The sequence below is a fragment of the Elephas maximus genome, chromosome 5 (genome assembly GCF_024166365.1).
Source record: "Elephas maximus indicus isolate mEleMax1 chromosome 5, mEleMax1 primary haplotype, whole genome shotgun sequence".
Lineage (NCBI taxonomy): Eukaryota > Metazoa > Chordata > Mammalia > Proboscidea > Elephantidae > Elephas > Elephas maximus.
In genome coordinates, this window is record NC_064823.1 from 123,476,745 (window position 1) to 123,504,042 (window position 27,298).

At 41.7% G+C, this 27,298-nt stretch overlaps 1 protein-coding gene across 4 annotated transcripts in view; it reads right to left on the minus strand.

Annotated features, from left to right (window-relative positions):
• C5H4orf19 (chromosome 5 C4orf19 homolog) overlaps nucleotides 1-27,298 on the minus strand; it is a 104,025-nt gene that overhangs the window by 26,953 nt on the left and 49,774 nt on the right. Inside the window, exon 1 of one of the 4 annotated variants that reach the window (XM_049886370.1) lies at nucleotides 20,969-21,286. The exons of the other annotated variants lie outside the window; for them this stretch is intronic. The gene's annotated coding sequence lies outside the window, so the exon portion shown is untranslated. Of the gene's footprint in view, nucleotides 1-20,968; nucleotides 21,287-27,298 lie in introns of those variants that run through there. 4 annotated transcript variants of the gene reach the window in all.

Genomic DNA, 27,298 nt, shown 5'->3' on the forward strand with positions numbered 1-27,298 from the left:
AGCAAAGGAGAATGAAGAACACCAAGGTCACACGATAACTATGAGCCCAAGAGACAGAAAGGGCCACATGAACCAGAGACTTACATCATTCTGAGACCAGAAGAACTAGTTGGTGCCCGGCCACAACCGATGACTGCCCTGACAGGGTGCACAACAGAGAACCCCTGAGGGAGGGAGATCAGTGGGATCAGACCCCAAATTCTCACAAAAAGACCATACTTAATGGTCTGACTGACACTAGAGGAATCCTGGCAGTCATGGTCCCCAAACCTTCTGTTGGCCCAGGACAGGAACCATTCCCCAAGACAACTCATCAGACATGGAAGGGACTGGACAGTGGGTAGGAGAGAGATGCTGATGAAGAGTGAGCTACTTGTATCAGGTGGACACTTGAGACTGTGTTGGCATCTCCTGTCTGGAGGGGGGATGGGAGGGTAGAGAGGGTTGGAAGCTGGCAAAATTGTCACGAAAGGAGAGACTGGAAGGGCTGACTCATTAGGGGGAGAGAAAATGGGAGTATGGAATAAGGTGTATATAAACTTATATGTGACAGACTGACTTGATTTGTAAACATTCACTTGAAGCTCAATAAAAATTAAAAAAAAAAAAAATATCATTGGTAATTTTAAGATACCTAGTACCAAGTTCCCTGGGTGGTGCAATTTGTGCTTAGCTGGTAAGTGGGTGGTGGTTCGAATCCACCCAGCAGCACTGTGGGAAAAAAGCCTTGCGATCTGCTTCTGTAAAGGTTATAGCCAAGCAAACCCTATGGAACAGCTCTCCTTTTAACACATGGGGCTGTCATGAGTCGGAATTGACTTAAAAGCATAAGACAATACCACCAATGTATAATATTATAAAACAATAATGACCTATTTAGTCAAATCTAAGACACACATATATTCCCTTACTGCCATCTCTGAAATTGGGACAATCATTGGCATATCATGATTAAATTGGTAGCAATATTCCAAGAGCTCTTGGAATTTAAAACAAGGCAGCAAAAATGAATATATCAACGGAGAAACTAGAAGAAAAAGATAAGGAAATATCTCGAAGTAGCAAAAGAAGCAAAGCATAGAAAATTGAATAGAAAAGATAAAAAAATAATTAGAAGATCAGCCCAAGAGGTTCAATAATCAAATAATAGGAGTTCCAGAAAAAGGGTACAAAGAAAAGGAAAGGAGGAACTCATCAACAAAATAATCTGAGAAAATTTCACAGAGCTGAAGGACCTGAAGGAGTTTGAATCCACCAGTCGCTTTGCAAGAGAAAGATGTGGCAGTCCATAAGGACCTATAGCCTTGGAAACCCTATGGGGCGATTCTACTCTGTCCTATAGGGTTGTTACAAGTCGGAATCAACTTGACGGCAGTGGGTCAACGCTAGACTGAAAGCGTTTTCCAAGTGCCCAGAAAAATGGATAGAAACAAGCTCATAACAAGACATATTCTTCATTGTGGATATTTCAGAAATGGGGTAAAATTGAAGTTCCTATGGGCTTCCAGAGAGAAAAAAACAAACCATATACAAAGAGCGGGAAGCAGGGTGGCTTTGGACTTCTTAAACACAAAGGACCTAGAATTCTAAACCTGGTCAAACTACCAATTAAGTGAAAGGGTAGGATAAAGACATTATCAGATATGAAAGGTTTCAAAAAATTTACTATTCACACACCTTTTTTCAGGAGACTACTGGAGCATGTAACAAACAAATAAGGGAGTCAACCAAGAAAGAGGAAGACAAGGGATACAGGAAATGAGACACTGAATACAGGAGAGATGCCAAGGTAATCCCCAGTATGATAGTAACAGGAGGTCCTAGGATGCCTCCCATGTACATGGTAGAAGGATAGTCTGTCCAGACTGCAAAAGGTAGGAAGGCTCTAAGGAGCCCTGGTACTGTGGTGGTTAAGTGCTCAGCTGCTAACCAAAAGGTTAGCGGATCAAAACCACCAGCCTTCCAAGGGAGAAAGATGTCCAGTCTGCTTCCATAGAGATAACAGCATTGGAAACCCTATAGGGCAGTTTTACTCTGTCCTATAGGGTTGGTTTTTTTTTATAGGGTTGGTATGAGTTGGAATTGACTCTACAGCAATGAGTTTGATTTTCTTTTTTTTAAGGCTCTAGGTGGCTTTCTTTTAAGAGATGAAACTGATAGAATATCTAAAGTATCCTAAAGAGAAAAGACTTATAAAGTAGGGAAAGAGTTTGGGGTTTAATTAATGGTAAGTATAGCACATTTTTTTTTTTTTATAGCACATGTTATCAGGAGGGGCCAGTCCCTGGAGAAGGACATCATGTTTGGCAAAGTAGAGGATCAGCAAAAAAGAAGAAGACTCTCAAAGTGATGGGTTGACACGGTGGCTGCAACAATACACTCAAACATAGCAACGATTGTGAGGATGGCACAGGACAGGGCAGTGTTTCGTTCTTTTGTACATAGAGTCTCTACGGGTTGGAACTGACTTGATGGCACCTAACAACAAAAACCTGGTTTAGTTATGAATAGCATTTGTTGTTGTTGTTAGGTGCCATCAAGTCAGTTTCAACTCATGGCAACCCCATGTGTGTAGAGTAGCTCCACAGGGACCGGATGAACTAGATGGTACCTGGCTATTACCAATGACCACCCTGACAGGGAACACAACAGACAGTCCCGGACTGAGTGGGAGAAAAATGTGGAGCAGAACTCAAAGTCACGTAAAAAGACCAGGCTTAATGGTCTGATAGAGACTGGAGGAATCCCCGAAACTATGGCCCCCGGATGCTCTGTTAACCCAGAACTAAAACCGTCCCCAAAGCCCACTCTTCAGACAAAGATTAGACAGCACTATGAAACAAAAAATACTTGTGAGGGGTATGCTTCTTAGTTCAATCAGATTCATGAGACCAGATGGGTGGCTCCTGTCTGGAGGCAGGATGAGAAGGCAGGCAGGGACAGGAACCAGCTGAACGGACCCAGAGAACCTGGGGTGTAATGGAGAAGTGTGCTGTCACATTGTGGGAATTGCAACTAATGTCACAAAATTATGTGTGTATAAATTTTTGTATGAGAAATTAACCTGAGCTGTAAACTTTCACCTAAAGCACACACACACAAAGAATAGGATTTTCAAGGCAGTGACCTTTCAGAAGCAGATTGCCAGTCCTCTTTTCCAAGGCATCTCAGGGTGGATTAGAACCCCCAACCTTTCAGCCAGTAATCATGTACTTAACCATTTGTGCCACCCAGAGACTCCTTGAATAGCATTTAGATAGTCATAATAAATACTAGATATTCATCTAACCAAAATTGGAGGAGGGGAGCCGAGTGGGGAATGAATACATTCTTCCTGTGTGGTAGGGTATGGGTGGAAGGTAAATCTAGTTCTTCCATGTTGTTGTTATTGTTGTTAAGTGCCACCAAATTAGTTCCAACTCATAGCTACCCTATGTACAACAGAATGAAACACTGCCTGGTCCTGTGCCAGCCTCGCAATCGTTGTTATACTTGAACCCACTGTTGCAGCCACTGTATCAATCCATCTTGTTGAGGGTCTTCCTCTTTTTCACTGACCCTCTACTTTACCAAGCATGATGTCCTTCTCCAGGGACTGGTCCTTCCTGACAATGTCCAAAATATGTTAGAAGAAGTCTTGCCGTCCATGCTTCTATGGAACATTCTGGTTGTGCTTCCAAGACAGATTTGTTTGTTCTTCTGGCAATCCATGGTATGTTCAATACTCTTTGTCAACGCCATAATTCAAAGGCATCAATTCTTCTCCACCAGCCGCTCCTTGGAAATCTTATGTAGCAGTTCTACTATGTCCTACAGGGCTGCTATGAGTCGGAATTGACTCAACAGCAAGGGGTTTTTAGTTCTTCCATAGTGGAAGATAATTCCTGATACTGATGAAAGAAAAAAAAAAAAGGAGGAAAAAAAAAAGAAGAAGAAATGATAACAGAAGCATTCCTTTAGAGAAATAGACAAAAGCAAAATAACTAGTTAAAAGGGTTAAAGTGATTTCCTCTGAGGAAAGGAAAATGCGGTGGAGAGGGGGACTGGGACCTGAAGAACTAGATAATTCTTTAAATATGTGCATGTATATGTCTAAAAAAATGAAGATATACAAACATGATGGAGGTGAGGAGAGGGCCACGCAGCAACAGTGTCCCATAACTGTTTCGCAAAACTGTACCTAACATGCAAACCTGTACCTAACATGTAGGCAGTCTGGGCTTCATTTGAAGATTTGGAAACAACCTTCTACACATAAGAGCAAAGTCATAAGAAAGGATAAACTAGATGATAAAAAAACCAAAACCAAACCCACTGCCATCGAGTCAATTCCGACTCATAGCGACCCTATAGGACAGAGTAGAACTGCCCCATACAGTTTCCAAGGAGCGCCTGGTGGATTCGAACTGCCGACCTCTTGGTTAGCAGCCGTAGCACTTAACCGCCACGCCACCAGGGTTTCCAAACTAGATGATAGCAGGCAGTAATAATGATGCTTTGGAAAAAGTCAATTCATATCCATTCATTTAACCTACATTTATTATTAAGCATCTAATATTGTGGGCCATGCCAAGTGTTAGTGGCTGACCAGAGCAGGACGAATAAGACATAAAGCTTATAATTTAGTGAGATGTAGGCAAAGTACTGTGAAAGTGTGAGGATGAAGAACCAACCTTTCAGAATACTCTAGAGCCGTGCATTCAGTATTGAAACTATTAGCCACATGTGGCTATTTAAATTAACATGAATTAAAATAAAATTAAAAGTTCAGTTCCTCAGTTACACTAGCTACATTTCAGGTGTGCAAAAAACATACATGGTTAGTGGCTACTGCACTGGACAGTTTAGATGTAGAACATTTTCCCCACTGCAGAAAGTTCTATTGGACTGCACTGAGGTTCTTAATCACAGGTATTTACAATGTATTCAGATACAACACTGGACTCCTGAAGGGATCACATTCCACGGTTTATTAGTAAATAGAGCCTTGCAAAGCTTGATATTTAACCAGCTATCTGTACGTCCAGTGGAATTTTTACTTTGCTAGCAATTTAGTTTTCAAGTGGAGTCAGGCCTGGTGTTTTGTTGTTGTTGTTGTTGTTAGGTGCTGTAGAATGGGCTCTAAACCAAAACCAAACCAAATCCAAGTGCCATTGAGTTGATTCCGACTCATAGCCACCCTATAACACAGGGTAGAACTGCCCCATAGAGTTTCCAAGGAGCACCTGGTGGATTTGAACTGCCAACCCTTTGGTTAGCAGCCATAACACTTAACCACTACGCGACCAGGGTTTCCAGAATGGGCTCTAGGAAGGGGTATTTCTTACTTCTCCTGATATTATTTGGCTGCCTACAGATGCTGAGGGCAAATGCCACTGGTGACCAGAGCTCTGAGTCTTTGGGAAGGTAGTTTTTGCACAGTGGAAAGAAGGGAGAACTCTGGAATCAGAAACTCCTGAGTTTGAACCCTAGCTTCACTTCTTATTAGCTGTGTGGCCTCTAGCAAATCTCTCAGTCTCTCTGGGCCTTCATTTTCTCACGTGAGGTGTATAGACAATGCAGGAATTAGGATTAGCAAAGGCAGAAGCACAAAAATGGCAGCTGCCATTCTTATCCATGTTGTTAATCTCTAGCACTCAGTAAGAGGGTAAAGAGTGGCCCTTCATTGGGAAGAGGGTAGTCCTCCTCACCTCTCACTTCTCATCACTTCCCTGTTTTCTGGCTTTCCTTAAAGCATTTATCATTGCCCAAGAACTTAAGCACCTCTAGCAGGAAGCAGAAATTCTATTCAAAGAAGGGTGAAGAGAAAGATAAGGGAAAGGACATTAACATTTGCCAAAAGCCTGGGACATCCTAGGCCCACTCACAGGGATTCTATTGTCATTCTATAAATCCTCCCAACAGCTTCTAGGAGGAGCAGAAGGATGTGCGGAAGGTGGCTGGAGGGGAAGGTCTCCAGGTGATGGAAATGGAAGCACCTTAGGCTAGCTGGGGAGAGGCCTGACTTAATGCAATTTGTAGTTCATCTTAACAACTAGTGGCAACATGCAGGACTCCCTGCTGGGCAAGAGCAGAAGAGATAGCCAAGTGAACTGAGCCAGCCCAAGACTTATCCGAAGTTTCTTCTTTTTTTTTTTAACTCAGAATTTATACCATAGAGTGGACAGTCCATCTTTGTTAACTTCCACGACTGAAAAAAAAATTTTCTTTCCAAGTGGAGTTAAATTCTAAATACAATAAGCCTGAATTGGTTGAAAGAACTAACTTTTTCTTGTAATTTGTAAATGCATTCAGGTTTGTTTTTAGGTTTTCTTTTACTGGTTTCCCCATCACCCACCCCCAAGCGGGGCCAATAACTGAATAGAAAGAAAGAACTCAAGCTGGGCTTCTTTCTCTGAACAAGCTTTGCAAGCTTTGCAACGTCTTCCTTGGATACAATTCAGCTGGGGGCCTTCCCTGTCTTCCAAGAGGAATTCCAGCGTCCTCACACAGGGGCCTCTTTGTTGTCTGAGGTTAGAAGAAGTTAACCACTACTTTGCACAAGGAAATATCTTTTCATTGTGTGAAGTAACGATCAAAGAGGAATGCCATTTAAACCTAGCAAAACAAAACCGTGATTTATATCTAGAATCGCCACAGAAAAAAACTCCTGGTTACTTCAGGAAAGCACAGCCATCTGCAGTATGGAATGTAAAATTCACTCATCTATTGATGACTTTTCATGTTTATTCCTTTGGATATGCCAAATTCTATGTATTTCTTGAAGTATAAAAACTTTTTTTCTTTTGCATCCACTCTGCTCACAAATATTTTTAATCTTTTCCAAGTGCTTTAAGTAAGCTTTTGAAAAATAAAAATTACATATTCAATACAATTGTGTGTGTATTTACATCTATGTATACAGTATATGGAAACCCTGGTGGCGTAGTGGTTAAGAGCTACAACTGCTAACCAAAACGTCGGCAGTTCGAATTCGCCACGGGCTCCTTGGAAACTCTATGGGGCAGTTCTACTCTGTCCGACCGGGTCCCTATGAGTCGGAATCAACTCAGCCACGATGGAGATGGTGTGTTTTATATGTATATGGAGATCTGGTGGTGCAGTGGTTAAGGGTTTGGCTGTTAACCAAAAGTTTAGCAGTTCAAATCCACCAGCCGCTCCTTGGAAACCCCATGGGACAGTTCCACTCTGTCCTATAGGGTAGCTATGAGTCAAAACTGACTTGATGGCAATGAGTTTTTGGTTCTTTTTATACAGTATATATAATTATACACACATGGAAACATACAGATAAATACACAAAGTTTGGGAAAACGGCAGAAAAAAGATCGCCCATAATCACAGCACCCTAGCACTGTGCTAGGTTAAATTTTTTTCCAGGATTTGCCTTACTTTATGTCCACCTGCATGCCAATTTTACACATACATAAACAACATCATGTCCTGCTTTTTTTCACTTAACATTATGTCTCTGGCCTTTTCTGTGACAAAACATAATATTCATAATGATTGTTTTAAATGGCTCCAGAATATTCCATGGGTGACCTTCTGCCAGTTAATTAACCATTCCTCTACTACTGCCCTGGATTTGGGGAAAAGTCACCTTCCTGGCCCTTTCGCAGTTCAATGTCTACAGTGCTAACTACAAACACTGCATAATTTTAATGTGTGAGATGATTTTGGTTTTCCTTGCCTTCCCATTCGTTAATTTTCTTTCGCCATTAAGTAAAGTTGACTTATAGGACCCAGTAGTTACAGACCAGCCAGGGAGCTAATTTTCTCCATGACAAGCCAGGAAATGCTGGCTGGCTCCACAAGTATCACTGCTATTTAAATCCAAAACTCCAGGTGAAAGTATAAGGAAAACTTGTTCAGAAATTACCTGTCCCAGGCAGAAGCCCCCCTTTCCAAACATTTAAGGCCTGGCACAATAGACCACAGGGGATCAGAGCGGAATTCTCAAATCCAATTAGGTTAATCATTTATCTTCGTCTTTGCAGGGCAAGCTCTTCCCGGGTGGAAGCAGAAAGGTGTGTCTTGCTTGACAGCAGGGGCCCCAGAGGCAATGGCTGACAGTATCCTGTAAATCTGTAGGTGCGCCAATGCCTTGTGGATATTATCTTTTCTGTTTATACAGTCCTTATTCCATTTAAATTTTCTTCACTATTCAACATTAGAGATTTGTCTCAGATATTCGAACCCCGTCTTGCACGTTCATTTACCAAGGGTGATGGGATCATGAAGGGGAGAGGATGAGTGAGACAGAAACCAGAAGCCAAGTCACTGCAGCTCTGGCTCTGTACGCTCACGTATGCATGGGAGCTTAGGAAGGTTACAAGACCTTCATGGGCACCAGCGGGCAGTATGCTTACATTCAACAGATTTTTAAAACCAGTATTTGGGGCTGGGGGTCTGATTTGTGAGTTTGTATGTGTGTGTGGAGGGTGTGTGAAGGGTGGTGGTAATGGTGATAAAGGTGGAAGTGGTGATGGTGCTGGTGATGATGAAGGCAGAGGTGGTTATAGTGGTGGTGGTGATGAAGGCAGAGGCGGTTACAGTGGTGGTGGTGATGAAGGTAGAGGCGGTTACAGTGGTGGTGGTGATGAAGGCAGAGGCGGTTACAGTGGTGGTGGTGATGAAGGTAGAGGTGGTTACAGTGGTGGTGGTGATGAAGGTAGAGGCGGTTACAGTGGTGGTGGTGGTGGTGATGAAGGTAGAGGTGGTTACAGTGGTGGTGGTGGTGATGAAGGTAGAGGTGGTTACAGTGGTGGTGGTGGTGGTGATGAAGGCAGAGGCGGTTACAGTGGTGGTGGTGACGAAGGCAGAGGCGGTTACAGTGGTGGTGGTGATGAAGGTAGAGGTGGTTACAGTGGTGGTGGTGATGAAGGTAGAGGTGGTTACAGTGGTGGTGGTGATGAAGGTAGAGGTGGTTACAGTGGTGGTGGTGGTGGTGAAGGCAGAGGCGGTTACAGTGGTGGTGGTGGTGGTGATGAAGGCAGAGGCGGTTACAGTGGTGGTGGTGATGAAGGTAGAGGTGGTTAGAGTGGTGGTGGTGATGAAGGTAGAGGTGGTTACAGTGGTGGTGGTGATGAAGGTAGAGGTGGTTACAGTGGTGGTGGTGGTGGTGATGAAGGCAGAGGCGGTTACAGTGGTGGTGGTGGTGGTGATGAAGGCAGAGGCGGTTACAGTGGTGGTGGTGGTGGTGATGAAGGCAGAGGCGGTTACGGTGGTGGTGGTGATGAAGGCAGAGGCGGTTACAGTGGTGGTGGTGATGAAGGCAGAGGCGGTTACAGTGGTGGTGGTGATGAAGGTAGAGGTGGTTACAGTGGTGGTGGTGATGAAGGTAGAGGCGGTTACAGTGGTGGTGGTGGTGGTGATGAAGGTAGAGGTGGTTACAGTGGTGGTGGTGATGAAGGTAGAGGTGGTTACAGTGGTGGTGGTGGTGGTGATGAAGGCAGAGGCGGTTACAGTGGTGGTGGTGGTGGTGATGAAGGCAGAGGCGGTTACAGTGGTGGTGGTGATGAAGGTAGAGGCGGTTACAGTGGTGGTGGTGATGAAGGTAGAGGCGGTTAGAGTGGTGGTGGTGATGAAGGTAGAGGCGGTTAGAGTGGTGGTGGTGATGAAGGTAGAGGCGGTTACAGTGGTGGTGATGATGAAGGTAGAGGCGGTTACAGTGGTGGTGGTGATGAAGGTAGAGGCGGTTACAGTGGTGGTGATGATGAAGGTAGAGGCGGTTACAGTGGTGGTGGTGATGAAGGTAGAGGCGGTTACAGTGGTGGTGGTGATGAAGGTAGAGGCGGTTAGAGTGGTGGTGGTGATGAAGGCAGAGGCGGTTAGAGTGGTGGTGGTGATGAAGGCAGAGGCGGTTAGAGTGGTGGTGGTGATGAAGGCAGAGGCGGTTAGAGTGGTGGTGGTGATGAAGGCAGAGGCGGTTAGAGTGGTGGTGGTGATGAAGGCAGAGGCGGTTACAGTGGTGGTGGTGATGAAGGCAGAGGCGGTTAGAGTGGTGGTGGTGATGAAGGTAGAGGTAATTATGGTGGTGATGGTAATGACGGTGTCAGTGGTTATGGTGGTGGAGTTGATGGCATCTGACACTTAAGCATCCACTATGTGCCTGATACTTTACATTCACTATCTCATCTTACCAGCACCATTTTACAAATAAGGAAACTGGTTTAGCAAGTTTCACTAACTTGTATATGGTTACACAACTAGTAAATGGTGGAGCAAGAATGTAGAGTTTAAGTTTTTACTTTTATACCATGGAGTCTTCAATATGACAGAATGCATGCAAACAAGCCTATTACTGTGGCGTAGATGAGGAATACGGGATGCAAGATGCCAATTATCCTGGGCCTCATACTAATGAAGGGTCTCAAATGTAGGCTCCTCCAGATACATGTCCACAGACACTCTGACAAGACTGAAAGAAGTCAATGTCTATTAGATAGCTTTAAACTCTAGCCCCATTTTTCCATAATAAATCATCAGTATTTCCCTAAAAAAGGGGTCCTCCCTGGTGGCACAGTGGTTAAGTGCTCAACTGCTAACCAAAAGTTCGGCGGTTCACATCCATCAGCAGCGCCATGGGAGAAAGATGCAGCAGTCTGCTTCCGTGAAGATTACAGCCTCGGAAGCCCTGTGGTGGCAGTTCTACTCTGTCCTGTAGAGTCACTATGAATTGGAGTTGACTTAACGGCAAGAGGTTTGGTTTAGTTTAGTTCCCTGAAAATTAATCCTTTATATTGGAAATAGGAATAGTCCATCACCTTTACGTATATGTGCAAAACTGCAAATTTATGTAATATTAAAATATTCTTCAATTTTTATAACCCTGTTTTGTCATTACCCCACTATATTAATATACTGAGAGCCTCAAAAACAGCAACAAAAAAGTAATCTGGGCCTCCTTCAACCTGAGAGACCTTGATCCGATACCACAGTTGTTCTAGAAAAACCAGGTTGTATGTTCACCATAAGTGTAATACAAAAGGAAGTCAAGAGATATTAGTGCCAGATTCCTGTGCAACCATTTAAGGGACATTTGGGGGGTACAGAGCCTACCCTCATGTGCCTTATAGAGGCTCAATTACTTGTGATCAAGTACCTACATCTCATGGGTTAAATATTTTGTATTGGCACAGGGTAAAGACACAATTGTTAAGTGCCGGGCTGCTAACTGAAAGGCTGGCAGTTTGAATCTACTCAGTCTGACTCTTGTACAGATTACAGCCTAGAAAATCCCATGGGGCAGTGCTACTCTGTCACATGGGGTCACTATGAGTCTAAAATCTACTTATTGGCACTTAACAACAACGAAAACAAAAATCAATCAATCACTGGTAGTATTATGATGATACTTTTGGTCCTCCAGCTTCTTGGCCTCGCCTTTCCTATGCAGGGTTGCTGCTGCCATGAGTCCCTAGCTTTCTGCCCCAAAGCTGGCCAGGCACGCCATGAGTGACAGAGATCACATGCATTAAAGTGGTGGACTTGGGCATGTTGATTTAGTTTTCCTTGGCTAAATTTCTTCCATTCTACAGTGAAGATTAGAGAGTGTCTAGACACTCTGGTTAAGCTATTAGTTTTAGCAGAAAAAGACAGAGAGGACAAATAAATGGCTATTACGTTTGAAGTGAATAAAGATGAAATTTAGAATTATAGCATTTGTGGGGTGGGAAGGCTCGAGGGGATGGCAATCTAACCCGCATGTATTATAGATTGGGAGCTGAAGCCCTGAGAAGCTCAGTGACTGCCAGGTTCAGAAGTTGACTGTAGAGACAGAACTGGAACCCAGGTCTCCCGGTAGCCAGCCCAGTATTATTTTTGCTAAACCATGCTACTGTCCTTGTAGAGATCTGGAGCAAGGGTAGGGCCATTTGTTTTTGTACATTGTTTTACTGGAACACAGCTATGCGGATTTATTTACGTATTGTCTATGGTTGCTTTTGCACTACACAGCAGAGTTGAGTAGTTCCAAGAGACCTGCAAAACCTAAAATATTTACTATGTGGCCCTCTCCAGAAAAAGTTGGCTGACTCCATCTCTACAGGATACACAAAGTACGTGACGAGGAACCAAGGCTGCCAGCAACCACATGAGTGAGCTTGGAAGTGGATCTTCTGAGGCCTGCCAACAGGCACCTAAGGGAGCTTGGAAGCGGATTCTCTAGCCGCGGTCGGGCCTTGAGATGACTGCAGCCTCATGAGAAACTTCGAGTCAGAGGCACCCAGTTAAGCTGTATCCAGATTCCTGACCCACAGAAACTTTGAGATAATCAGTGTTCGTTGTTTTAGGCTGCTAAATGTTGGGTTAATTTGTTATGCAGCAATAGATTATTAATAAAATTGCTATTTCTTCAGTGAAACTCTACCTCCCTAGTCAAACTCCCAATAAGATCTGCTCTGGGAAGTCTTTTGGAGCCTTGGGCTCCAACTCTAAATGGAACCATCAAAGCCCTGTGCCAACTGCTTGCTCAGAGTCTATCCCATGGCCATGTGGTGAGTTACACAGATGTCCATTTCCCTGGCTTACAGAGTGTTTTAACCACAAAATCTAATTTAGTACTCCATCAGCCTGAGACTAGAAGAACTTGATGGTGTCTGGCTACCACCAGTGACCACCCTGACAGGTAACACAAGAGAGAGTCCCTGACAGACTAGGAGAAAAGTGGGGTGCAGCAATCAAATTCACTTAAAAAGACCAGACTTGACGGTCTAAGGCTAAAGGAACCCCAGAAGACATGGCCCCTGGACTCTCTGTTAACCCAGAACTAAAACCATTCCCGAAGCCAACTCTTCAGACAAAGATTAGACTGGACTATAAACCATAAAATAATACTCGTGAATACTGTGCTCCTTAGTTCAAGTAGATACACAAGACTAAATGGTCAGCTCCTGTCCAAAGGCAGGATGAGAAGGCAGAAAGGGATAGGAGCTGGGTGAATGGAGATGGGAAACCCGGGGTGGAAAGGGAGAGTGTTCTGTCACATTATAGGAATTTTAACTAGGGTCACATAACTATGCGTGTATAAATTTTTGTATGAGAAATTAACTTGAGCAGTAAACTTTCACCTAAAGAAAAATTAAAAAAAAAAAAAAAACTAATTTAGTGCCTATATTCATGATGGAATAATACTAATATTTATTGAGTGCTTACTGTGTGTCAAGCACTTTATGTACATTATCTCATTTAACCCTATAACAACTACAATGGTTAAAGCACTTCGTATCTAACCAAAAGGTCAGTGGCTCAAACCTATCAGCTGCTCCATGCAAGAAAAGACCTGGTGATCTGTTTCCATAAAGATTACAGTCTAGCAAACCCGCTGGGTAGTTCTACTCTGTCACAGGTTGCTATGAGTCAGAATCGACTAGAAAGCACACAACTTATTTTTAAGGCCATTTAATAGGAGAGGAAGCAAAGATTAAAGAGATTAAGGAATTTGCCTTGTATCTTCTAGTTAGTAAGGGTGGAGCTAGGATTTCAAGTGACCCCAAAGCACTACACTCTACTGCTTGGGACCCAAAATCCCAGGATATGTAGTTTCAGTGTTGGCTCTGCCATGTCTAACTGTGGACTCAGCAAAGTCACTCATGCTGAGGAAACCAATTTTCCTCACCAAAAAAGTAGTGATAATGATGTCCCTCTTCTATTTTGCAGGATTATTGTGAGGAAAAGCACGTGTCCTGAAATAGTTATTTTTAGTTCTCAGTAAATGCGAAATCAAAATAAAATGATCTATTGATCTTCTCACCACACACCTCTCAGGTGTGGAACACCTAAAAGAGATCAGCAAAACAGGCAGTGGCTTGCTGGACTGACAGAGATTAGAGAAACCCCAAGAGTATGGCTCCTGGACACCCTGTTAGCTCAGTACTGAAGGTACTCCTGAGGTTCAGCCTTCAGCCAAAGATTAGACAGGTCTATAGGGCCAACAATAACATAGGTGAGGTACGTGCTTCATTTTTCAGTTCATGCATAGAAGACTAAAGGGCACACCAGCCCAAAAAGCAAAGATGAGAAGGCAGGATGGGACAGGAAAACTGGACAAATGGGAACAGGGAAGCCGGAGTGAAGGGGGAAGTGCTGACACACCGCAGGGTTGGCAACCAATGTTGTAAAACAATTTGTACATTAACTGTTTAACAGGAAACTAATTTGCTCTGTAACCTTTCACCTAAAGCACAATAAAAAACAAAAAACAAAAAATTAACAGGCAGCAGTGGACCAAACTGGGAGACTTCTTAAAGGGAGAGCCTGAGGGAAGAGACAGACAAGGGACTGCAATCTGCCTTCGTAGAGCCTCTTTCCCACTTCCTGCTCCATCCTCTCCTGTTTTTGGCACCACTGTGGCTCCCACCTCATCTACAAGAAAAAACTCAAACCCAAATAATGGTGGGTAGAGGTGTTGGAATAATGAGGAGAAATACTCTATTCTTTCAAAAAATACCTTACACTTTCACGATTTGGGAGTTTTCACTGGGCCTGCTCAGGATCTCTCTTCTTCCTGGAAAGCCATTGGTTCTGGCTTCTCACTCAATTTTAGCCTCTTCCAGAAAGCATCCTGGATCCCTCTAGAAAGGATTGTCTGGTTCTGAACTCCCAGGGAACCCTCTGCATCTCTCATACAATGGAGTCTGAATTTTTCACAACTGATTCCTCAGTACTTAGAAGAGAGCTTGACGCATAATAGGCATTTGATAGATTTTAGTTGAACAGAGAATATAATTTTTAAATTGTTTTTATTTTTTATTGTGCTTTAAGTGAAAGTTTACAAATCAAGTCAATCTCTCATACAAAAATTTGCTATATACTCTTAGTTGCTCTCCCCCTAATGAGACACCATGCTCCTTCTCTCCACCCTGTATTCCCTGTGCCCATTCAGCCAGCTCCTGTCCCCCCTGCCTTCTCATCTCCCTTCCAGACAGGAGCTGACCACATAGTCTCATGTGTCTACTTGAGCCAAGAAGCTCACTCCTCACCAGAATCATTTTGTCTTATAGTCCAGTCCAGTCCCTGTCTGAGGAGTTGGCTTTGGGAATGGTTCTTGTTTTGGGCTAACAGAAAGTCTGGGGGCCATGATCTCCAGGGTCCTTCTAGTTTCAGTCAGACCATTAAGTCTGGTCTTTTTACGAGAATTTGAGGTCTGCATCCCACTGTTCTCCTGCTCCATCAGGGATTCTCTATTGTGTTCCCTTTCAGAGCAGTCATTGGTTGTAGCTGGGCACCATCTAGTTCTTCTGGTCTCAGGCTGATGTAGCAGAGAAAATAATTTTCACTCATTTCTAGGCTGTTCTATGCTAGAGTATATTTTCCATGAAGAAAATATACTCTCTCCCTAGTGTTTAACCCAATGCCAAACACATAATGGGTACTCAGTAAATACTTGTTAACTAATTGGCCCTAAAAATCTAGCCTCGTATTGTTAGAGTCAAGACAGTATGGTCAGATTAAGGGAAGTGGAGTACGGGAAAGAGCTTCAAGGTTAAGACAACACTCTGGCCCAGCTATGGCCAAGCTGGAATAGACTCACATGGACCTTTCTGGAAGTGGGCTCTGTGACTTAAATTCCTGGACTTCATGATGCCAAAACATCCATCTTGTGAGCTCATCTGTTGGAGAAGTAGTCTATTCCCATCAGATTGTAGCCAATAACCTTGGATTTAAATTTCATCTTTCTTGGAGGAATGGTTTTCAAAAAAAAAAAAAGCTATTTCTATATAGAACATCTCATCTTGTTTCCTTAAATGCCATAGGGGAAACAAACAAACAAACAAACAAATAAATAAAAAGCATTGCTTTCTCCCAAATAACAAAAGTCCCAGAGATCAAAAGCTTCCTCGTATTTTCATTTCAGTATAATTTCTTATTAATTAGGAAATGTGAACATCTTAAGAAAATAAAGAATCTGGCATATTCTGAATATCAAAGCCATAAAAAAATTCTGCCCAACAATCACCAGGAAAATGTACACAGAAAGGATTTCCCACCATCACTAGGCAATCCACCTACTTTCCTAAGAAAACCGAGAACTCTACAGTCATGATTTGTCTCCATTAGATGTCTGTTCAGACCTGAATCAAATACAACTTGCTCAGCTATTATTTTTATCCTTTCTGCTTACCCACTAAAAAAAAAAAAAAAAAAAAACCCACTGCCATGGAATAGATTCCGACGCATAGTGACCCCATAAGGTTTCCACGACTGTAAATTTCTGTGGAAGCAGACTGCCACATCCCTTTCCTGAGAAGCCACTGTTGGCTTCAAACCGCTGAACTTTCAGCTAGCAGTCGATCACTTAAACCACTGTGCCACCAGGGCTTAAGTATTTCTAATTCCACGTAAGGAAAGCAATTTTTCAGAAAATACTGGAAAGATCCATAGTTGTTGTTTTCATTCATTCATTCATATTTTTTTTCCATTCAACAATTAATAGAGTTGTGTAAGAGTAAGGTGGAAAGGAGGGCAGTTCTCCAGCATTTTGCAAGTCAAAGAGAGTTTGCCTACTTTGAAGTTAAAATCAACTGGAAGGAACAGCCACACCTTCGGCAGTGTGGAATGTAATGCGGAAACATAGTTTGTGGAAACAATCTAAAACCAATTAGATTTAAGTAACTGAGCACATAAAAATGTGCGTGACAACCCACAGATCACAACAGTTATTTCTAGAGAGTGGTACAGGGTAGGTAGTAAAACAATCAGAAACTGACAAGCTCTTAACCTACTTTCAATTCACTCAACTAAGTAAATATGATACTGGTTTAAATTCCCAAATTTTCAATCCTTAATGTTTTCTTAGCTTGATATACTAAAACGTAAAGAGTGTCGCCTTTATGTTCTTTGGATTAAAAAAAAAAAGAATACATGCACATGCGGAAACAAAATACACGCTATTTCAGGAGATGCTTATCTGGAGGCTGCTCTGGGGTGGTTTCAAGGCTGTGCTAGTATTTCCTCTTGCTAGTAAACTAAAGTGGAAAATTCAAGCTCAGAAGTAGTCAGCATGATTTTTGGTTTTTCGTTTTTAAACAACAGGATAAAAAGCTACGTTTTTATTTCAACTATGTTCAAAACTGTGCCGCTGTTTTGGGGAAGGCATTATTTTTGCTTTGTGCATCTGCCAAGTGCAAAGTTTGCAGGCCAGCTGTACCTTACAGGCAGTGGAATGCTGGTTCTACAATTGGTTCTACAGAAAAAGAACGTGTATTACAAATATTACTGATATAAAGGATGTGCAACATAGTTTACAAGTAATAATAAGACATACAATGCTTTATATTGTACATTCCATACAGATGATTTTCACGGAATGCTTTCGGTGAGTTTTGCCAGACTCTCTTATCTGTAGTCAACCCATGATTACAACTAATGCCAAATGTAGTGCCTACATCAATGCTGATGGGTGATGTTGGCTGATGTTTTAAGTTAACAAGTAAGACAAAAATGAGACCATGAAGATGCAAGTTGAAATATCTCTTGTTCCTCATGACAACAGCAAATTCTTTCCTGAACTGAGTAAAGTTTTTTAATACCTGGAAAATATTTCTTCAAGGAATTTTTTGTGCTATTTCCAATTTGACAACTTATAGATTCAACACACTTTTAATTTTAATCTGCATTATTAACATTTTCTTCATAACTTAAGTCTAGACAAGCAAGAAAACAATACATCAAGACCTGATTTGTAGCATTTGCCAATTTCCATGGTGTAAACGCTCCTACCACGCCGACTTTAAGCTACTAATGTTAAGTCACTGAACTAAGAAGTTGGAAAGAGATATGCAACAGCACAATATTATATAGTAATTCCACCACACCGATACAACAGAGGTAAATAACCTCAAGAGCACAAATAATAGCAAAATAATTAGGGGATGATGTGTTTGGGGTATTTATTATTCTGTTTTTAATATAATTTAATATTATCTTGCAAAATTTTTGAAATCCCCAAATTCCATAGCCACCTGGCTCCAGCGAAAGGTTTCAGAGTCCTGAGCCTGAGGGACAAATGCATTTCTCAGACAATTTTCCCTCAGCCACACATCACTAAACTCCAATTACCAGAGACCCTAAGGCCTTAGGATGTGGGCCTTTAGGCAATTCCCTACCCCAACTTTCCCCTGCTATGAGTTAATAACTCAAGGGGTGGGATGTCGGGCATTAGGTTCTCAGTAGAGTACTGTCATTTAATGAAGACAAAGTGGGAGAACAGGACTGAGACTGCAATTGATACCACTTGAGGCAAGTCAGTTTCCTCACCTGTAGAATAGGGATAACACCACTTCACAGGACGGTAAGAGGATTAGAGGTAATGCATATAAAACAAAGCTCCTAGAAAGCCTCAAATACAGGGGGAGCTTAATGACTGGTTATCAGTAGGTGACAAGAGAATCACTGAAGACAACAGGATGGGACACAGACAAGTCAACCGATCCCCAGCAGAGATACAGTTTTCACATGAGACTCTGTGAAGCAGCCAGGCACAATCGTTCTCTTCAGTATATGAAAGATTATTATTTGGATCCCAAGGATTGCTATTTTCATCTCATCTCAGGAAATACCAAAAGAAGTAAAGGTGAATTTGTAATAGGAAAGCTTTGGCCCTGATCCAAAGGGTAACTGCCAACAGTAGACAGTTCATGTAGGAATCCTGGGTTGTCTATTAGGTGCTAGAAGTAGGTGCTACAAGTCAGGAAGACTCAGTGGTCTCCGGTGAGACTGACGCAGACAACAGTCATTCCATTTAGATGAAAGATAAAACCGCACGCACGCACACACACACACACACCTCGGAAACCCTGGTGGCATAGTGGTTAAGTGCTACGGCTGCTAACCAAAGGGTCAGTAGTTCAAATTCGCCAGGTGCTCCTTGGAAACTCTGTGGGGCAGTTCTACTCTGTCCTATAGGGTGGCTGTGAGTCGGAATTGACTTGATGCATAGGGTTTGGTTTTGGTTTGGATATATATCTCACAACGTTTGACAGAAAGTTAAAGTCTTTTTAAGAGTTTTTGATACTTTCAAAAATATGCTGCCCTAGAACATTTATTCTCCTTTTTGGGATGCCACACCTCTTTATAACCTTTTATTATCTCTTCATTTTTTTTTTTTTAAAACGCGGACATTTAAAGAAAAACAATAAAAATACAAAAAACTTTACCTTGATATTATTATTTTTTATTTGTAAAATAGAGATAATACTTAGCTTACAGGTTCATTGTATTAAGTGAATGAAAGGCTTTAGCCCTTTTAATTCATCTAGAGCAGGGCCTGGGGTAAAGGGCTACTTGTTGCTGATGGATGGAACACATTGCATTCTTCCCGGCTTTCAAATCAACTCAAGCTCAACTGGGGGACAAAGCCCTGAAGAGGCCAGCTTCCCCCTGTCTTCTACATGGGAAAGTGGCAGGCTGAATTTTCTTCCAAGAATAAAAAGAATGTTCCACTTTGCTATAGTTATTAACCAGATCAAATCTCATGGAAGTAAGAGGTTCTAAAACTTCACATGTCCTTTTATTTCACATACATTTAGAAACTCTATTCTTTTTTTTTTTCTGGATTTCAGGGACACCAAGGATTAACTGATAAACCACAGACAACTTCAGCAAATACCAAGTGTTTCAAATACAGAGGGGATAATAGAGGCACCAAAAGTCAGAGTGCCATTAAGATGTATCTATAGCACCACTAATACACAATCATATGGTTGGGGAGAAAATATAAAGGAAGAAATACATGAGTCTTAGAGCTAAAATATTAGAAGACTTAATGGTTAAAATCTAAAGTATCCACATCTATAACAGATATATTTACGTAGCACATTACTGGATACAATTTGATATGTGTTTTGGGGGAAAGCACATTTAGCCTAGAATTTAGCCTAGAAACCTTTTAAGGCATAAAGGAGTTCAGTAATATATTGTTAATGGTGCATTACTCAAATTCAGAGATTTGCATTCCAGCTGTGATATCACCATGTTTCATAAAAACTCAAGCTAGCTTCCTGGGTTGAAAACATTCTAAATTGGAAAAAAGCTCATGACTGAAAATAAACTAAATATGACTAGTCGCCAGAGCTAAAATCTCAAACCATCAACACTGAACCAGATTACCCATATTGGATTTTTTAAATAATTAAAAAAATACAGCTATATGTGAGAGCATACACACATACACACACTCACACACCACACCCTCAAGCTCAGACAAAGAAGGAAGTTTTTCTCCCCCAGGGGAGTTTACATAATAGGACTGTTCGTGAGAGCAGTTCCTTAAACTACAGTTATTATGTACTTTGAATACACATTGCTATACCATTTTATGTGGATTTCTAAGACATACGAGATAAATTTATGGGGCCAGTCTTTATAATTCAGTTGATGAACCATTCCCTCCCCAGATTTTAGTGGGCTTATTTCCTGCCTAGGAGAGCAAGGTGGTGAACCAATATCTCATTTGGCTTTCTCCCTCCCGTTAAGCAATTGCAAGAGGAACTGCTTTATTTGTTCCTTTTTTTAAAAAGGATTTTCTTACCTCACCGGGCTTTTGACTTCATCAGACGTACACTGGCGCTGTTCTGCTAGTTCTCCTTTCTTTTCCCAAAGAGGCACCCTGAAGGCTTGCATTCCAAGGTTACAATCCTAGCAGGTTGTTAGAACTTCGCACAGTTGTGTAATGGGTAGAAGTCAAACAGAAAACCCAGCCCTGGGACCTCCTGGGTGGGTGTGGCTCCAGGTTGGATGTGTGGCTATTGCCTAACAAAACCAAACACTCAGCCCTAGTTGCTGTTGAGGTGCAATAACTACATACCAAATACAAGGAGCTGCACACCTTTCCTTGTCAAGGACATGAGCGATAACATGAAATCCCTTTAGTCAAATCTCCTCAGGTACCAGGTCAAGTATTACAGTGCTTTTCATCCCTTGGAGGTCCCTGGGTAGTACAAACGGTATGCGCTTGACTGCTTACCTAAAGGTTGGCGGTTCGAACCCTTCCAAGACAGTGGTGCCATGAAAGAAAGGGCTGGTTGGTGATCTGCTTCTGTAAAGATTACAGCCAAGAAAACCCTATGGAGCAGTAACACGTAGGGTCAATACGAGTTGAAATCATCTCAACAGCACAGGGTTTGTTTTGTTTGTTTGTTTTTCATTCATTAGTATTCAAATAGTATCTGTAATTAAAACAAGCCCAGTGCTAACTTCCATCCCCTGGAACTGGTGCTCAAAATAATTCAATTCAGTGGAAATGAATGAACTCAAAAGAATTCTAAGATGCAGCCAAGTGCCACTGTTTATATTTGTATTTTATAATTCATACTTTAAGTTTAACTCCGATGAAGTTTTATACATGGTAGAACCAAAGTTGTAAGCTGACATAAACAACAGCAGCAACAACTTTACAAAATGTATATAATCCCATCTTTCATTGGAATCCTAAATTGCACTGAATCATTTCAAGTGAGCCGGGCAGAGTTTTAATGTCATTAGGTTTGTGGCCCACTGAGACACTTCAGAATTGTCAAGCAAACACAGAATCCTAAGGATCAAATGGAACCCTGGTGGTGCAGTGGTTAAGAGCTGGGCTGCTAACCAAAATATTGGCAGTACCAATCCACCAGCCACTCCTTGGAAATCCTAGGGGGCAGTTCTACTCTGTCTGAGTATGCAGGTAGGCTAAAATGTTACAGAAGTTTCCTTGGCCCTGTATGAATGGGGAGTTAGAATCTAATGAAGCCTGCAGTCCACACCCTTAGGTGTTTTGCCTGAGGCCTGATTCCTGGCCCTGTGACCCAGCATTGGACTGGATAACTTCTAACCATCCTGATGCTGACTATAAAAGGAAACAAAAACAGTTGTCCGTAGAGTTGATTCTGGCCAGCCTATGTGTGAGAGTACAACTGTACCCCACGGGGTTTTCAATGGCTGATTTTTTGGAAGTAGATTGCCAGGCCTTTCACCTCTGGGTGACTCGAACTTCCAACCTTCAGGTTAGCAGTTAAGAGCATTAACCACTAGGAGGGAAACAGAATTCTACATCTGGAAAATTGTCAGGCTTGACACAAGTGTATCTCTTCTGCAGGGTGATGGCGGAAGAACATACGAGCACAGAAAATTGGGACTTCAAGTTTACAGAACAGATTGATATATTGCTTTGTGCCTGCTAATAAATGGAGTTTAAAAATACATGTGTGGGGAATTTGGTTTGAGGCTTCCTTTAATTATATCCTGGCAGAGTGATGTTGGAGATGGCTAATTCTGATGTACCTCAAGCTTTCTGACAGCTACTGTTATCTACACTTGATCCAGTGTAGCTTGATTTTTAGATGCTCACCAACTGGTTATGTTGTTAGGTGCCATCGAGTCAGCTCTGACTCATAGCGACCCTATGTACAACAGAATGAAACAGTGCCTAGTCCTGCACCATCCTCACAATCATTATGGTGCTTAAGCCCATTGTTGCCGCCAGTATCAATCCATCTCATTGACAGTCTTCCTCTTTTTCACTGACCCTCTACTTTATCAAGCATGATGTCCTTCTCCAGGGACTGATCCCTGCTCCTGATACCATGTCCAAAGTATGTGAGATGTAGTCTCACCATCCTTGCTTCCAAGGAGCACTCTGGTCGTACTTCTTCCAAGACAGATTTGTTCGTTCTTTTGGCAGTCCATGGAATGCTTGGTATTCTTCTTCAACACCACAATTCAAAGGCTGATTCTTCTTCGGTCTTATTCATTATCCAGCTTTGACATGCATATGAGGTGATCGAAAACACCATGGTTTGGGCCAGGCGGACCTTAGTCCTCAAGGTGACATCTTTGCTTTCCAACACGTTAAAGAGGTCTCTTGCAGCAGATTTGCCCAATGCAATGTGTCTTTTGATTTCTTGACTGCTGCTTTCACGGGTGCTGATTGTGGATCCAAGTAAAATGAAATTCTTTACAACTTGAAGCTTTTCTGCTTTTATCAGTTTATCATGATGCTGCCTATTGGTCAAGTTGGGAGGATTTTCGTTTTATGTTCAGACGTAATCCACGCTCAAGGCTGTGGTCTTTGATCTTCATCAGTAAGTGCTTCAAGTCCTCTTCACTTCCAGCAAGGAAGGTTGTGTCCTCTGTATAACACAGGTTGTTAGTAAGTCTTCCTCTAATCCTGATGCCCCGTTCTTCTTCATATAGTCCAGCTTCTTGGATTATTTGCTCAGCATACAGATTGAATAGGTATGGTGAAAGGATACAACCCTGACGCACACCCTTCCTGACTTTGTGGCTAACTATAATCCTCTAGGTTCAATTTTACTCCTGTTAATGTTTTTTTTTTTTTTAAATGAAGATAGCACAATTTACCTTTCAAAGTGTCTGTAAAAATTAACAATAATTTTAATCACAGAGCTGTTCACTCAACATTAGTTCCCCTCTTCCTTATTACTACCCCGTTGTTGTTTTTTTCCTCTCCCAGAGGAGAGGAAACATTCATACAATGTTTGTAGAACTAAAATGAATGATCTCTTTCTTTCTACTCTCCAATTTTAGTTTCTTTAGAAAGAACAAATTTTGGAATTGTAAATTTGGTGCCTGTGTTTATTTACTCCATCTTAAATCTGGATACCTTGTATCATCAGAGAAGCTGAAGTTCTTTACTTTGCCTTTCCTTCCCTTTTCTAGTACCCTAGTGTTCTTCCTCACCATCTTCCAGAACCCACCATGCCCATTCACATTTCTTGGACTCTTCACGGGTGACCAGCATTTCTTGGTATCACTTCAGTCGTTTGCTTTAGATACACCTAGGAAGGAATATCTATTTACCATCCATTTGATTAAAAAAGCCCATTCTTCAATAATAAATAAAAGATGAAAAGCTACTAGAAAATGGTTATTAGTGGTGGTAACAAGCTTCCAAGCTGACCTCCAATGAGCCTTGCTAGTATCATGGCCTTGTGTAGTCCCCTTACAACACTGAATGAACCAGGGCTGGCCTTTGTTACCAATAGAATATGACAGAAGTGATGATGAGTGATTGTCCAGGCTAGGTTAGGAAAGCCATTGCAGCTCCTGTAATGGGCACTTGAGTTGCTCACTCTTGGGGAGCCATCTGCCATACTGTGAGGACATGCAGCAGCCCTGTGGAGAGGCCCCACGAGAAGGAACCACCTGGCCAGCTTCAGCTTGAGTGCCCTTGGAAGTACATCCTTCAGCTCCAGGCAAGCCTCAAATGACTAAAGCCCTAACTAAGTCAACCGCAACCTCATGAGAGACCCCAAGCCAGAAAGGCCCAACTGGCCACTCTCAAACTCCTGACTCACAGAAACAGTCAAAGAGATGATAAATATTTATATTTGTTTTTTTAATCACTGGGTTGAGGGGTAACCTGTTATGGTGCAATAGATAACTCATATATTAAGAATGAATTTCCTGTTCTCAAATGGCCTCATGATGGAGGTAATCTAATGCAGCCGAAGTACTTTAAAGAAGGAACCCATTTTGTATTTCACTTGTTACTCTTTGCCATTTGCTCTTTTTGAAATGTAAATGCTCATTTAGCTGGAGGGGATGTCATTACATATGCACATGAACATAAAATACATAGTGTGTAATTTCCGATTACTTTGGGAGGAAAAGGAAACCCTGGTGGTGTAGTGGTTAAGTGCTACAGCTGCTAACCAAGAGGTCAGGAGTTTGAATGAACCAGGTGCTCCTTGGAAACTCTATGGGGCAGTTCTACTCTGTCCTATAGGGTCGCTATGAGTCGGAATCGACTCGATGGCAGTGGGTTTGGTGGGTTTGGTTCGGAGGAAAACCCAGACAGCACATAATCCTCTTTGGTCTTACATAAACACTGACTGGAAGACTCCAGTGACTCTGCCAAAGAACGGATTCAACCTCTGTTAGGCATACAAGGCTCAGGGCATGTCAGTAAAGCATTGTTAGTGACAGCAATACGTGGTCCCTGGGTGGCACAAACTTAAAGCGCATGGCTGCTAACCCAAAGGATAGAGGTGTGAGTCTACCCGGAGGTGCTCCGGAAGAAAGGCCCAGTGATCTACTTCCAAAAAATCAGCCCTTGAAAATCCTATGGAACACAGATCTACTATGACACACGTGGGTTTGCTATGAGTTGGGATCTACTTGATGGTACTGGTTTAATACATGGTCATTGGAGAAGAATTAGAAACTACAGATAAAGCAAAAATATAATGAATATCATTCAAAAATAGACACCATTAACTTTTGGTTACCTTTAGCCTTTTTTTTTTCTACTTCACTTCAAAATATATCATGAATATTTTTCCATGTTAAAAATAAACACAGGCACTTTATAATTTTTAATGGCTGGATTATAACCCTTAGAATTGGAAACCCTGGATCATGTTTTTAAATATCCTATTAAAAGTTCAGAAACCGTGGTGGTGTAGTGGTTAAGTGCTATGGCTGCTAACCAAGAGGTTGGCAGTTTGAACCCGCCAGGCATTCCTTGGAAACTCTATGGGGAAGTTCTACTCTGTCCTATACGGTCACTGTGAGTTGAAAGTGACTCGGTGGCACTGGGTTTGTTTTTTCTGGTTATTAAAAGTTCACATCAATTTATCATCTCACAGGCAAGTACATGTGTACCTATTTTCCCAAAACCAACACTGGGTATTAGAGTTCCTTAAGTTCTGCAATTAATTTCTAAGAAGACAACATTTAAGAATCTGTTAGATATTTCAACAAGTTTGTGCCGTTAATGAGGGGAAAAGATTTCAAATGCACGCAACTTTATGAATTGTGTGTTTTATCGCAGTGTGACATGACAGTATTCATGTACGCCTGGCCAATGGTCCTTACTTCACCACCTTGTGTGAGTTAGGCCAATGGTCTCCCAGATGGGGAGCTCTTACCTCTGGTAGCTAAGCTGAACCACTGGTGATTGGGAGAAAAATATGAGAACTCCTATTGATATTAATTTATCTCATCTTTTTTTTTTTTTAATTAACTTTTATTAAGCTTCAAGTGAACGTTTACAATTTTATCTCATCTTTTAAAAATTACTATTTGTTATGTAATGGACCCCTGGCATGGTGGTTAAGAGGTACAGCTGCTAACCAAAAGGTGGGCAGTTCGAATCCACCAGCCACTCCTTGGAAACCCTATGGGGCAATTCTACTCTGTCCTATAGGCTTGCTATGAGTCGGAATCAACTTGACAGCAATGAGTTTGGTTTTTGGTATGCGATACTGTTTATAAAATATTAGTATAGTTCTATACTGCCAGAATAACGAACAAATCAGTCTTAGAAGAAATACAATCAGAATACTCCTTAGAAAAGAGGATGGAGAAACTTTGTCTTGCTTACTTTGGGCACGTCATTAGGAAAGACCAATCACTAGAAAAAGAAAACACGTTTGGTAAAGCAGAAGGTCAACAAAAATAAGGGAAACCCTCAATGATATGGACTGACACGATAGTCACAACAATGGACTCACATATACCAATGATTATGGAGATGGCGCAGGACCGGGCAACATTTTGTTGTGTTCTAGAGACAACTCGACAGCAACTAACAACAATAACATATGTGTATTATACAAGCATACACATAAACACTTGGTTCATGCCAAACTTTTTACTGAGAGGTTGCTTGATCCAAAATATTTTGGGGAACATTGGTTTATATCAGTATTTCTCAAACCAGAATGTGCTCAAGGGTCTCCTGGGAAATCTTGTTAAAACACTAATTCTGAATCTGTAGGTCTAGGGTTGGCCTCAAAATCTTTCTTTGAACAAGCTCTCACTCAGGTGATACCGATGCTATTGGTCCACAGACCCCACTCCGAAGAGCAAGGATTAAGATGACTCTTCCTCTAGCATCTATAGGACATGTGCTTACTCAGAGATCTTGTCACAAGGACCTAGAGAGTCCATACACAAGGATTTTTTTGTATGTCTAAGTAAAAAAATGAGCAAATATTGAAAGAATTGAGTACATTATCGCTTGATAATGTATGTTGCTACCAATAACATTAAAAAAGACATTTTGTATAAAGAAAAATTCTTAGAGGCATTATGGTTTGTCATAATAACCAGAGGATTTATTTTGGCCTAGACGACTGACTGATGTGTGTTAAGATTTTGGCTCTATTGTAAAATGAGCTCAGCTAAGATAGTCAAATCTTGCTTGGAAGAATAGTTAACCATTAGAAAGAAAAAAGGTAAATTTCATTTTGCACCTTTTATTTTTATCTTTCTGTTATATTTCAACATTTATTGTTCTTACAGCACTTCACTAATGTTTAAGTTTTTTTTTTTACTATTGCCTCCATTT